This window comes from Biomphalaria glabrata, chromosome 11 (genome assembly GCF_947242115.1).
Source record: "Biomphalaria glabrata chromosome 11, xgBioGlab47.1, whole genome shotgun sequence".
Classification (NCBI taxonomy): Eukaryota; Metazoa; Mollusca; class Gastropoda; family Planorbidae; genus Biomphalaria; species Biomphalaria glabrata.
Genome location: NC_074721.1, coordinates 34,599,661 through 34,609,026, shown reverse-complemented (window position 1 = coordinate 34,609,026; position 9,366 = coordinate 34,599,661). Strand labels below are relative to the sequence as shown.

Genomic DNA, 9,366 nt, shown 5'->3' with positions numbered 1-9,366 from the left:
AGAAAGCCTAACAAACATTTTCATTTATGATTTCAAAGCAAGGAATTATGTAATTTATGAGATAAGAAAAAAAACGAAACAAATCCATTTGTATTTTTAAGCTGTTCGCTTTTAATCAACACCACTATGCCAAGTCTCTATTCGCACTCATGTAAATATTTCTATTTGGATATAACTGTTACTCATGAAATTTTCCCAAACTGGATGATTTGTTTTGTAAGGGAAACAAACCAAATATTTTCCATTGAGTTAACGTGAACTATTTTCTTACAATTCCCTCCCTTTGCAAACATATTTCTTTACTTGGGAGTGCGAGCTAGCGTCTAGCAAATTAAAGTTGATAAAGATTATCTAACGGATATGTGGCGTTGAGATAGACCGATGAAATTAAGACATAATATAATGTTAAGACAAAGACAGATTGGCATCAAGACCCGAAAGAAGCAAACGTCAAGGAGGTCTTAACTAAAGAAAATTCCCTCTGTCACGTAGCTCTCCCTGATGGGTTAGGTAGGTCGTAGGTTGTGGACTCTGTGTGTTTCCTAGGTGATATGGACAGGGAGTATTTATTGTTAGGTGAATAGAGAGAGCATTAATTTAATGTTAGTCTTGTAGAATCATGCAAGCTGTGTTATGTACGTTAGACGACTCTAGGGTGCCCCGGGTTCGAATCTCAGTGAAGACTGCGATTTTTGATTTCGGGATTTTGGGTCGTCACTGACTCCACCCACTCTAATATGTACCTGATCTTAATTGGGGAAAGTAAACTGGGTGGTCGTTGTGCTGGCCACATGGCAGTCTCGTTAACCGTCAGACATAAGAAACAGATAACCTTTATATCATTTATTGCACTATACTTCTGAAAGCAAAGACACAAAAAAAAAATACCGCCAGCTGCCAGAGGCATGCTTATCAAGTGCATTTAGTCCACTTAGGAAGAGACAGGTTATCCACTTTACTTCTAGGCCTGAAAGGTTTGACACTACTGGTTTACACATAGCCCTCTTCACTGTAAATTTGACTAATCCTGTTTCATCTAAAACAGAAAATAATTTGATTCTGAAACATGGACAATAATGCGGTGGTGTTGTGGTATGAATGTATTGAATTGATCTCACGCAACCTATGCGGCCCCGCACTTTCTTAGGCCCCGCGCTTATTCTAGGTGTAAATTCTAAAATTAAACCTTTATAACTTAAAACAGTGTTCTCGCAGACAAATCGAAAAAGTCCTTGAGATTTCTTATTAAAAATCTCTTGAAAACTCAAAAAAATCTCCTGAAAAATAGACAAAATCTTCATTTTGGAGATCTTATTCAATATGGAAATCGCCAATCCCACGAGCGACACAAAAGGCATTGTTAGCTTTCATTTAATAAAAAGGTAATGCCAAAACAAATATATTTTCAAATACTAATTCTTAATTATCCTTCTTCCCAAGTGCGTAATCCGTTTCACATAGGGCCCCTTAATTGTTAGGGCCGGCCCTGATACTTAAAAGTAAAGTAAAGTTCCCCTTTCAGACCTTGTAAATGATGTAAAGGTCATCTGTTTCTGTGGCTTACGGTTAACGAGGGAGAAACGTGGCCAGCGTAACGACCAACCGCCTTTACTTTTCCCCAACTAATGTCAGGTACCTATTATTAGAGCTGGGTGGTCCGAAGATCCCGAAATAAAAAATCCCAGTCTTCGCCAGGATTCAAACCCGGGACCTTCGGTACGGAAGCCAAGCGCTTTACCACTCAGCCACCCCGCCCTTTTATAGTCTAAAGAGACCAGTTAAATGATGATCTTTCCATGTCTAAGAGAGTTCATAAGAAAATAGGAAAACTCTTAGTTAGCCAATATTTTAATACTTAATATAATGCAGATATAATGTTTTCACAGGATTTAATTGTGAGATAAAATTTGAATAACATTTTTCATTAGGTATCAGGGCGGAGGTGTGGTGGCTGAGCGTTTTTTGAGTTCACCCAGCTCTAATGACATTAGTTGGGAAAAAGTAAAGGCGGTTGGTCGTTGTGCTGGCCACATGACACCCTCGTTAACCGTGGGCCGCAGAATCAGATGACCCTAATAGACCACAATGTCTGAAAGAGGAACTTTACTTACTTACTTTAGACTATAGACAATGACTATCTCTTGGTCACTTTCGATGATGACTTTCCTAAGTACTGTAACAGTTGGACCATAATGCAATGGTCTAAAATGATCAATTTTAAAGACGCTGTACTCGCCTTTACTTTTGAACGAAACAATCAGACAACAGGATTAATTATGTTAAGAAGAGAATCGACCATGTTTTTACAAAGCTTATATCCACTCTGTCTGTCTGGTTTGTACACGTTATTTCTCCCACACCCAAACTCGGATCAAGCTGAAATTTGGCAGTTATTTCTTCTACCTCCCAACACAAGAATCAATTAAAAAAAGAATAACAACTAGTCAATTAACTATTGGTAATTAATTATTTTGGTAGGTATCTCGAACAAGGGAAATTATACTTGACTGAAGTTAGTCCCCTTTATTGGTCGTCGCTTTAAAGTAGGTTTGAAGCCAACAATACATGACGAAACATTTTTTTTTAAATTTATAAGCACCTTACTAACAGAGTGGTTAACATGTCGGCTGGAGGAGGCTGAGCCATGAATTCGAATTCTGATGGTCGCCCTTTTTAAAAAAAAATGCTTTTAATAACCAATTACGGTAAAATTCATCCAGGTATCCCCTCTCTCTCCCCCCCCCCAATTTTTCCAACTACTCCAGATAAATGATAGGAGTACTGCTGTTGGTCCAAACTAATTGACACAATTACACTTCTTATAAGTATAAGCTTTTTTTTTAAAAAAAGGTATTTTTTGTTTTTCTTGCTAAGAATTTTTTTTAGCATTCTGGTTTATGAACATTGCTTAAAAGAAAAGAACAACAACTTTAAAATCAGCAAGGACTCTTACTTACTCCTGCCCGCTCCCTTCCCCCGTCGTCCTGCGGGAGGTTTGGACTAGGAAGTAAACTATCTTTAACTCTGAAGGAACATCCGAAACATGTATAACATTTTAAACATTTTAGACTTGATCTCTAACACTTTCATAGCACATTTTATTTTTATCTTGTGTCAATTGCTTTTGGCTTGTGTCGATCTAAGAGCTGTGTATACTTAGCTGTGTTACTGACACTAGCAGAACAATGAGCTGACTGTGTTGACAGACTAGCAGAACAATGAATCGACTGTGTTGACATAGTGTGTGATTCCAGCCTGTTCAAAGTGATTCCTGCTCTGACTGACACACTGGCGTATTAGTCCGCTCAAAAAAAAAGTAGTACTTAATTCGCTCGAGGCAAGAGTTAATTGAAATGATGTCACAGTTCAAGGTTACCATCAAGACCGGATTAAAAATCGATTTTATATTTTTAATTGAAACATTTTCGGTAACTTTGTTTTACGACTCGACGTTATTCCTGAGTGGTAGAGTGGCAGAGCCATTGCCTTATGAGATGAAAGTCTCGTGTTCTTTTTAGATTTTTAGTTTTTAAAGGAATGGAGGCGCGGTGGCTGAGTGGTAAAGGTCTTGGCTTTCGAACCGGGGGTCATGAGTTCGAATCTTGGTGTGAAGATTGGGGTTTGGAATTTCGGATCTTTAGGGCGCCTCTAAGTCCACCCTGACATTAGTTAGGGAAAAGTAAAGAAGGTTGGTCGTTGTGCTGGCCACATGACGACCTCGTTAACCGAGGTCCTTTACATCATCTGCTCGATAGATGTCGAGGTCTGAAAGGGGAACTTTACTATTAAAAAGAATATTCGATAATTTCTTTCACGGTCCTGAGACATTACTCTTTAATTATTAGGGCTGTATAAAGGGCAGTTACTCGTAAGAACTTTCCATATGAATACTTATGAATTTATGCAGTCATTTTCGCGAGTATTTGCTTGTGTGTTAGATTGCCAAGGCAAAGGCCAACCACTTTTGCTTTTAACTTTTATTCCCAAACTGAGTCCAATATTTTATCACTTGACGACATACTATTCAGGGAGTTTGAGAAAATCTGCAAGACATTTATTGGAAGAAAAAAAGGTTACTGTTATTTGAACGATTGTCAAGCGCTTACAATTTTATTCGCTTGTATGGTGGGTAAATCCTAATAAAGAAGTAACCTGTTCTGTACTCGATGGGAAACTGACCTCAATAGACATCTTCAAATTGATACCAAACCTCTCTCCTCCGCCTCTTTCTACCTCATCTTTTCCCTTTCACTTCCTCACATGATCCTTTCTGTCTCTCTCCATTCTCTCCAGTCTCCATCTCTCTCTTTCCCTCCTTTCCTCCTTATTATACTTTTCTCTGTTCCTTTTTTTTTTTTCTTTTTTTTTCTCTTTATAACATTCAGTAATCGAACGAAATAATTCTTCTAGGTTCCAGACATGCATTCCTTTTTTTTGGGGGGGGGAGGGTGGGGCGGAGTGGGCGTCATCCTCCCGATAGGCATTGGCCTAAAGTCTAAAGGATGAATAAGCCTGCGCTGTACTCAGTTATTTGCGTCAAGTCCATATTAGTCATCAATGAATTTGATCCTTCGTAGCTTTGAATACATAAAATCATTTATAAATAACATAAAACTAAGTTTTATGTTCAAAGCTCTTTTATTCCTATATTTAAGGCGGTTCAAGAGAAACGTTTGCTCACCAAACTCTGTGACTGTAGTTTGTGCAGTCTCGGTTTACCACTCTGCCACCTTGTCTCTCGCATAGGATGTTTGTTCATGAATAATTTGTTAACTTTAGATTTGTTTTTGTCCTCCTTTGTAAAGCTATTCCTCTCCTTATTGTCCTCCTACAGTCGTGTAGGGTTCTGGTAAATTTATCTAAGAAGATTCCAGCCTCAGTAGTCTAATCGTGGCGCCTCCATGGAAGCGTCTAGCAGTAGAACTGGATAGGTCAATGGCGGGTAGCGAACATGGCCTCCTTGGGGTTACCATGAGCGAGTTTCATCTCGCTGAGGGTGACGATGGAACAGAGACCCTGCAATCCAGTCCAACAAGTCCGCCACGCCATTACTCGCAGGGGACCGTCATCAGAGATCCGAGGCTGGAGTTGATGCCCCTACACGGAAATGTGGCGGTTACAGTATAGGAACATGAGGAAATTCTTCGTAGTTAGCACTGCTTTCGGCTGCTTTTAGGGAAAGGGTTTAGGACCGAGGTATGGTTCGCCATGTATACGGTACAACCAGACCCAGTAACGGTCAATTTAGTTAGTTACATTCTCTCTCGCAGTTTGGCGCATTGGGCGGCAAGCTATCTCCGCAAAGATCTGTTACTTGCAATGTCTGAAGCCTCTTTCCTTCTTGTTTCCACTGCTCTGGGGTCCACCATAAAAATGTGGCGCCAGAGTATACGAGGAGGTCAATGTTTGCGCTTTCCTCGTATTGGCTTCCATGTCATCGCAACTCTTGGTAAGCGTAATTCATTTGTCAGAGAAAATGTCCCGCAAACCTAATGCAATACTCCGTCACCTTGAGACAATACTTGAGATGAAGAAGCCTGGCAGTAGGATTAAATTCTTTCTAACGGCCAGTCGGGATAATGGAGCCCCACTGGACATTTTTTCAACGAAACCTTTACCAAACCGTATCAACAAATGGTTAATCAAAGTATTCTATATTTTAGTAGGCACGTATATTGTATCTTTCTGCTTCGAAATAAAACCAATTTACTCCCGAAATAGGTTGCCAGCTGCCATTAAGTTGGCAAGATGTTGGCCAATTTAAATCTTATTTCTTTTTCGGCGTACAGACGTAGGTGGCACCACGATGTACATACGTCATAAATAAAGTTCATTAATATTCTACTGAAGGGCCGCGCAGAGTTGAAAGTTTTGTTTCGATATTTTGCTCTCTCTTTTTTGTTTTTAGAAGACCGGTTCCCAGCAACGTCTCTCAGCATGTCACGTGATTCCCCCGGGATTAATGCGCATGACGGAACAAGGAGGCGGTGCCAACGTCCACGTGTTTATATATAGAGACAATCATTGGAGGGTTAATGCGGGGTTCAAAAATTGAAGGAACGAAACAAGTTTAAAAAAAAAAAAAAAGAAACTTTATAGATAGATATCTAAATAGATCTTTGTTTAGTCTAGGAATCATTATTTCAAACGTTTTGAATAAATATTTAGGTGAAAAAATATTTCGAACAATAAGGTAAGTTAAATAAATGATAATAATTTGAAATTGATATTTGTTCACCAGCAAAGATTTCTATTTTCTTTGAAGCTAAACTAGTACTACGTATGCGATCACTAAGACTTGATATAAAGCACCCTGTTAACGAATTTAATAACAATAATCTACTTTTCTTTTACATATTGATCTCTACATTCTTTAAGAAGTACAATGTAGTAACATAGAAAAAGAAGAGAAAGTGATAAGGCAAATTGTGGTGCAGATACAGATGTAATGGAACCTAAAGAAATATTTAGAAAATAGAAATCAGTAAGATTGAAAGAGATGTCGAAATAAACAATGTCAAGGACGATTTATTGAATAACCTTTGTTGCCAACTTAAAATCTGAAGAGTTGCAGTTAACCTAGGTATCTACTCTACTTTTTTCCTGCTAAGCCGCTTGGTAATTGCCATTTTGCTTTATAAATAAAGAAATCGTCAAATACTTTCCTCTTATTGATAGTGTGTGTGTGTGCTACAAGTGAAAGAGTTGATTCTGCAGTGCTAAAAGGTGCACCAAATTATCATGCACACCACAGACTTGTATATATTATACCTAGACTGGACATCGAGTTCTTTAACACTACAAACAAAGTCATGAAAAACTTCAAAAAAAAAAGCTGAAATAAGTCGTTGTTTTGTAAAGTAGTTATAAAAAGTAAATTATCTTTTTCAACCAAACATTATTATTATAATAGCTTTTATATAGCGCTACTTATATGCTTATAGCATGCTCAGAGCGCTTTTGGTCCAATCTCATTTGTGGACCAGTTGGGGGGGGGGGGGGGAGGGGGTTTTCCGTGTTGGTTTTCCGTGCTGCCTTTAGGCGCTCAGTAAACACAACTCAGCCTAAGTCGGGTGTCGAACCTCGAGCCCCCTTCTAGGTAGCCAAGCCAAGCACTTGGCCTCTCGACCACGCTTCCCACTAACATATAATTTAATGTTTAGATCTACATCTAGTAATTGAACTCTCGTCTCATGTTTATTATTTTGCAATTTCTAGATACTTAGTTCAAAAAGATCTAGATAATCAATATATTTAAATGTTCATAAGATGATTAAAATCAACAGACATGAATTATTTCCATCTAGGATTTTCAAAACATTATCTCAATGGAAACGAACAGAAAACAGCTTTATTCTATAGATTTGGCGTGATTAATAGCCCGTTTTTTTTTAAATCCGCAAAAATGATATTGTATTATTTCTAAACTTTGAAAACTAAAGATCATTACTTTTCTAAGACAGAAAAGATATATCTTCCTAGATTCGGAGCGACTTTCCTTACAGCTTGAAAATTAGCTACGTAGGCCTACATAACAATCTATATACATAGGTCTGTGATCTAATCATTATCGGATAATAATTTGTTTCTGGTTTCCAGTCTAGATAATATATATATATAGGTCTGTGCATGCACCTTTTAAAACACTTTGCTTATCAACCCTTCCTATATTTTTCACACCAGATGCACTAAAATGCTAGCTTTCTAGTTGTCAGCAATAGATAAAAATCTCCAATAGAGAATGCAAACTATTCTCACAGTTTTAAAGTAATGAAATGAAATTATACATTTAGTATTTGAGAATTAAAAAAAATGTATTTTTTTAAAATAGAAGAGAATGGTCGTTGGAAAGGTGAAGGATTTCATACATACACAGAAATGAAGTGCATTTCCTACCAGTTCATTCTAATATTTGTTCGTTTATTAGATTTCATTTTTTTTCCAAGGTATATTCCAAGTAGCAGATACTAGAATTCACGGGCTATTGTAGATTGGAGTAGTTTTAAAATGCAGGCCGTTTCATTGACAGTGAAAGACAAAGGATAGGGTTTTTCCGGCCACTATGTGAGAGAGCGTTACGAAGCTCAGGATACAATTTGTTTTTTTTTTACGTTTTTGTCCGTTTTATTGGAAGTGCAAATAAAAATGGGGGGGTGGGTTACTAGTTCAAATAAACGATAAATCCCTATTGACAATTTAACGTGCTCAGTAGGTGTTTAATACTAGAAGTTTGCAAAAATAGTGTTCAATATTTATATATAATTCATACTAATAGTTTTAACTTTGACATAGTCAAAACCACATGTTAAAAACTTAAAACCACAAGCTACAAACTCAAAATCACAAGTTACTAACTCAAAACCAAACGTGAAATTGGGGAGGACCCATGTCAGAGATTCTCAAAGTCTCAAACCTAAAATGCCAACTTTTAAAAGTCTCAAACCTAAAATGCCAACTTTTAAAAGTCTCAAACCTAAAATGCCAGCTTTTAAAAGTCTCAAACCTAAAATGCCAACTTTTAAAAGTCTCAAACCTAAAATGCCAACTTTTAAAAGCCGAAAACCCAGAGCACCACAAACTTCCGAAACCAGCAAAATAATAATAATAAGAAGAAACAGAAAATATTTTAGGATTTTTTAATTTTTTTTTTTCAATTTTACTTTTTTTTTGTTTAAATCTTATTTTTCCTGTTTTTTTCTCTCCCCCCCCTTTTTTTTTCTTTTTTTCTTACTTTTCTTTTTTTAATTGTATTTTTTTTAAAACTATAATTTATTAAACTAAAAGCTTTTCTGTTCAAAATATAAAATGCGACAAGATATTGAAAAAAAAAAAAGGATGCTAGAAATGATTTGTTCTTTATGGTGTTATTGTGAATTTTACCAACTGCTGGAGAGTTCATGTTATTTGGAGTTTGTTGCTTTCACAGGAAAATCTCTTCGAATGTCTTGGGTCCTTTTTGTTTGTGTAAGCTATTGTAAGCTCTTTTTCTCCTAACTGACGATACCAACGTTGATCCGATCCCACTAAATGAAATTAAATTTTGGATTTATAAACTTTAATTTGTGTCTAATAAAAGAGCATGCATTCTTCTAGAATTATATATATCTAACATAACATTTCCAGATCACATACAAAAAGTTATTGAAGTTGGATCATAACAGGGTAGTGAAACACAAAGAGGAAAATGAATAATTCTATAGGAATTTTGTAAATAATTACGGAAAGAAAGAGTTAAATTTCACTATTTAAATACCATTTGCATTTAGTTACATACTCGAACTTATTAATCACTTGTCTATTACGTACTCTTCACTTTAGTTCCTTTATGGCGCACTCTTTATTCATGCGTAAATGAATATTCTCAGT

At 36.7% G+C, this 9,366-nt stretch overlaps 1 protein-coding gene across 1 annotated transcript in view; it reads left to right on the top strand.

Annotated features, from left to right (window-relative positions):
• The first annotated feature begins 6,004 nt into the window (after positions 1 to 6,004).
• LOC106062015 (HCS2 neuropeptides-like) overlaps positions 6,005 to 9,366 on the top strand; it is a 31,607-nt gene continuing 28,245 nt past the window's right edge. The window contains exon 1 of the mRNA XM_056045792.1: positions 6,005 to 6,193. The gene's annotated coding sequence lies outside the window, so the exon portion shown is untranslated. The remainder of the gene's footprint in view (positions 6,194 to 9,366) is intronic.